Genomic DNA, 5,541 nt, shown 5'->3' on the forward strand with positions numbered 1-5,541 from the left:
CAACACATCCGCACAGCTGCGATACAAACCACCAGCGAGAACCGCTGGGGCGACCGAGCAGCAGACGGCGTCGCGGCGCCGAGCGCCGGGCGGCGGCGCATCCTCAACGCACACAGTCCTCAATCGGACCAGCACACTGCAGATGTCCACCGCGCTTCGCACCGGGCCCGCGAGGACCTACTTTGGCCGCACGGCGCCGCGCGCAGGGTGCGCCGGCGCGCAGCTGCGACGCCTGCCGCGTCCGTCGGCCGGCGCGCCTGCCACTGGCCGCCCCCACCAGCCGGCTGTAGCGCGTGCGCCCACGCACCGCGCGGCCAGCACGCCGGGAGGCGCCCCCTCACCGGCCGGGGACGGTCCCACCCAGCCACCGCCGCGTATCGCTTCACACCCAGATGCCGTTCAGTTTCGTCGGCATGGTGGGTATCGCTGGAACAACCGGTTAGTACCTCAACCTATCGTCGCCATCACCGATTCACCCCTAGCGAGAACAACCGCACCACAACGGGTTACCATTTCTTCATTTGCGTAACTTCACCAGAAAACGTAGGCGTCCATCGCCATTTGCAACTTCAACCATTATTGCATGCCTGTGTCAGGTGTCACGCCACACTACGTCTGCCCACATACACGCAACAAAATGTGCACGCCTAGACAATACGTGGAAGGTGGCCCCCGTACGTATGCGATGTCCATTGCTCGAACGACTGTCAACCGGCTTCTGTAGCATGTCGCAGATATGGAACGCGCTGCACCATGCCATCACGGTGTGTGAGGAGAGACGACTAGGTCCGAATACATCAACAGACAGCTCATGCTGATCGCCATCCACGGCGTCCGTTCCTCCCACACGTCTCTATGGCGTACCACACTGCAATCCAGCTCTCATAGGGAGACGACACGTAGCTGCGTGCACAATATTTGCACTGTATGGTCCGCCGTTTTTGGGCGCAGTCGTTGTACGGTCACACATGTGCCACGATGTATCATTCAGTACATAAGGACGAATGTGCAGTACAGATTGTGGTTCACGCGTACGACATCAGCGGACAGTTGACACAGGCCGCACCACAACGTAGCCTGCGTACGTCGCATGCGAAGGGCATTGAACATGCAAACTTGTCACCAACCACCTTGCGAAGGCAGGGGGCAAGGTGGGGACGTGGGGAGAGGTGGGGGGGGGGGGGGGGCGGCATGTACGCCCTGCTGCCATCCACATTACAGTGTACAGCAGGAGCATGTGGAAAGTCAGCAAGACTTGCAAGGTGTTTAACATGAAGCGATACACAGGGGAGCGGGCAGTGCGAGTAGCGAACTATATTGCGAGGGTTGCGGGTGGGCAACACTACACTAATTGAACGAGTCGTATAACAATTACAGAGCAGGTTTAGGCGACAACGTGGGTTACGATAGGCGACAACGTGGGTTACGTTAGGGGACAACGTGGGTTACGTTAGGGGACAACGTGGGTTACGTTAGGGGACAACGTGGGTTACGTTAGGGGACAACGTGGGTTACGTTAGGGGACAACGTGGGTTACGTTAGGGGACAACGTGGGTTACGTTAGGGGACAACGTGGGTTAGGTTAAGGCACAACATGGGTTAGGTTAAGGCACAACATGGGTTAGGTTAAGGCACAACATGGGTTAGGTTAAGGCACAACATGGGTTAGGTTAAGGCACAACATGGGTTAGGTTACGGCACAACATGGGTTAGGTTAAGGCACAACATGGGTTAGGTTAGGGGACAACATGGGTTAGGTTAGGGGACAACATGGGTTAGGTTAAGGCACAACATGGGTTAGGTTAAGGCACAACATGGGTTAGGTTAGGGGACAACATGGGTTAGGTTAGGGCACAACATGGGTTAGGTTAGGGGACAACATGGGTTAGGTTAGGGGACAACATGGGTTAGGTTAGGGGACAACATGGGTTAGGTTAGGGGACAACATGGGTTAGGTTAGGGGACAACATGGGTTAGGTTAGGGGACAACATGGGTTAGGTTAGGGGACAACATGGGTTAGGTTAAGGCACAACATGGGTTAGGTTAGGGGACAACATGGGTTAGGTTAGGGGACAACATGGGTTAGGTTAGGGGACAACATGGGTTAGGTTAGGGGACAACATGGGTTAGGTTAAGGCACAACATGGGTTAGGTTAGGGCACAACATGGGTTAGGTTAGGGCACAACATGGGTTAGGTTAGGGCACAACATGGGTTAGGTTAGGGGACAACATGGGTTAGGTTAGGGGACAACATGGGTTAGGTTAGGGGACAACATGGGTTAGGTTAGGGGACAACATGGGTTAGGTTAGGGGACAACATGGGTTAGGTTAGGGGACAACATGGGTTAGGTTAGGGGACAACATGGGTTAGGTTAGGGGACAACATGGGTTAGGTTAGGGGACAACATGGGTTAGGTTAGGGGACAACATGGGTTAGGTTAAGGCACAACATGGGTTAGGTTAAGGCACAACATGGGTTAGGTTAGGGGACAACATGGGTTAGGTTAGGGGACAACATGGGTTAGGTTAGGGGACAACATGGGTTAGGTTAAGGCACAACATGGGTTAGGTTAGGGGACAACATGGGTTAGGTTAAGGCACAACATGGGTTAGGTTAGGGGACAACATGGGTTAGGTTAGGGGACAACATGGGTTAGGTTAAGGCACAACATGGGTTAGGTTAAGGCACAACATGGGTTAGGTTAAGGCACAACATGGGTTAGGTTAGGGGACAACATGGGTTAGGTTAGGGGACAACTTGGGTTAGGTTAGGGGACAACATGGGTTAGGTTAAGGCACAACATGGGTTAGGTTAAGGCACAACATGGGTTAGGTTAGGGGACAACATGGGTTAGGTTAGGGGACAACATGGGTTAGGTTAGGGGACAACATGGGTTAGGTTAAGGCACAACATGGGTTAGGTTAGGGGACAACATGGGTTAGGTTAAGGCACAACATGGGTTAGGTTAGGGGACAACATGGGTTAGGTTAGGGGACAACATGGGTTAGGTTAAGGCACAACATGGGTTAGGTTAAGGCACAACATGGGTTAGGTTAAGGGACAACATGGGTTAGGTTAGGGGACAACTTGGGTTAGGTTAGGGGACAACATGGGTTAGGTTAAGGCACAACATGGGTTAGGTTAAGGCACAACATGGGTTAGGTTAAGGTACAACATGGGTTAGGTTAAGGTACAACATGGGTTAGGTTAGGTTACACGTTGTTGTAAGGAAAGGTGTGGGGGGGGGGGGGGGGCGGGGCGGCAGGTTCGTTGATAGTGATTATAGTAAGTGAATGCTTGTGACATGATGAGATTTGTCACGTCAGGATGCACCTTTGGCTTATTAGAGGCGGCGCTCCAATTCTATGCTTGTGTCAGACCTGTGTCTTTGACTCATGTCATTGTTTGTGCGCTGTGACAGGAGGTACTATTGTGATGTTGGGTGCACCGTTGTATAGGACATGTGTGGGTGTTGGTGCCTTATCTGCGCAATGGTGGATGTCGAAAGGGTGGGATATTCTATTTTCCGCATGGACCTCCTGGTCTGGTTGTGATAGTGTGGATTGTGTAATGTGGCGGAGAGGATGCACTGGATGTTGTTCCATGCTGGTGCTTACATATTGTATGTGCGCCTGTTAGAAGCAGAGAGTGGTGCGTGATCAGAGTGTCTGGCTGACGTGTGGTTCCCATTGTGGGCAGACTCTTTCAGCATGTATACGGACAGTTGTATATATTTTCTGTAGTTTGATGGCTCTGCATTGATTACTAATCAGCGCCGTGTGTACGGGTAATCTGGTTCCAGTCCACAATGTTCTATCTGTGTACATTAGTGACAAAGACTCCCCCCATGCAGTGGGGCTCGGTCTGTTATAACTCTTCCGCGTAATATATTTGCCCCACGTTTTTGCGAGTGCGAGTGCGAGTGCAACGCGCATGGGGACCGACATGCTGATGGCTCGGTATCGGACGCCGTACAGTGAGCAACGCGATCGCGTCTCTCGCTCGTAAGTGGTACAGGTCGCGGCTCATGTATAGGGACAGCGGGAATGTCGCATATTGGAAATAACTCTTCATGAAACGCAAGTTATAGGGGTGGATTGCACTTTACGAGTGCGGGAAACGTCCGCCGTTCATCCGCTGGAGGTGCGCGTTTGGCGGTTGGGGTGGTCCACGAACGGGTGCGGGTGGAGTCATTGCCGGTCCACGGCTTCGTGCGGCAGAGCCACTGGAGAATGGGTGCTATGGTCGACAGAGGCTGCAGGCTTTGTGGGTGGCGTCGAAAGGCGGGCACTGTGGCGCCATCGCTGTCTTAGTCGGCTTGGCGTCTCATAGATGGCGGTGGCGTCGTTGCAGGAGGTCATGTTGCGGGAGACCTACAGATGGCGGTATGTTTTGTGGTGCGGACGTAGTGTTGTCAGATGCGCATAGATGGCGGTATTGCATGTGCTTTCGCCCTATTTTCATAGATGGCGATACTGTTTTGCCGGCATGGGTGGCGTAGTTCCGTCGGATCCCTGTAGGTGGCAGTGTGCTATGTCTACTGTCGACACCCACGGCACCACTATCTATCTATCTATTTCCTAATACCTCGCCCCCCCCCCCCTACAGACTTATCACCACACACACTAACCGCCCCGGGGACTTGCCAACGACACACCCTATCCCAAGTCTATTTTCTTGCGGAGCATCATGTGTTATTATATTTTATTTCACATCCATCGGTTAGGGGGATTGGCGTTCACCGGACGGAGGCGGGGGGGACGGCGACAACGTACCAGACCCCGCCGGGCACCGCGACCGCCGCACAGCACCCGCCCGACGCCGCCGCCTCCGCGCGACGCCCCGGCCGGTGGGCCGGCATCGACCGTCCGGCACCCACCGCGGCACCCGGCGGCGGCCGCCAAAGCGATACGCTATAGCGCGGCGGTACACACGGCGCCCGGCCGGCCGGCGCCGCCTCCCCGCGCGCACGGCGGCGGCACCCATCGCAGCGCCCACGCCAACCGATACGCCCCAGGCCGCCGCACCCACTGCAGCGCCCTGGGTGCGGCGCGCCCGCCCAGACCGATACGCCCAGAGATGCGACGTGCGGAAACTGAAAGCAAGGGGGGCCCACGCGTACCCCTGCTGGCGACCAGCCCCTGGGGGTCTCGTCTCGCGACAAGACGAATCCCCCAAGCTAGGGCTGAGTCTCAACAGATCGCAGCGTGGCAACTGCTCTACCGAGTACAACACCCCGCCCGGTACCTAAGTCGTCTACAGACGATTCCGAGTCCCGACATCGAAATATAGACACCCATGGTCGACCGGTAGGGGCAGGGCGGCGCCGGGAACAGATCCCAGACAGCGCCGCCCGAGTGCCCCGTCCGGCAAACAAGTAGGGCCCGTACGGCGCGGCGCCACGTGGGTCGACCGCGCCTAGTAAAGTCACGTATTTTCGAGCCTTTCGACCCTCGGGACTCCTTAGCGATATCGTTGCCACAATGGCTAGACGGGATTCGGCCTTAGAGGCGTTCAGGCTTAATCCCACGGATGGTA

Source organism: Schistocerca piceifrons, unplaced genomic scaffold, assembly GCF_021461385.2.
Source record: "Schistocerca piceifrons isolate TAMUIC-IGC-003096 unplaced genomic scaffold, iqSchPice1.1 HiC_scaffold_1106, whole genome shotgun sequence".
Lineage (NCBI taxonomy): Eukaryota > Metazoa > Arthropoda > Insecta > Orthoptera > Acrididae > Schistocerca > Schistocerca piceifrons.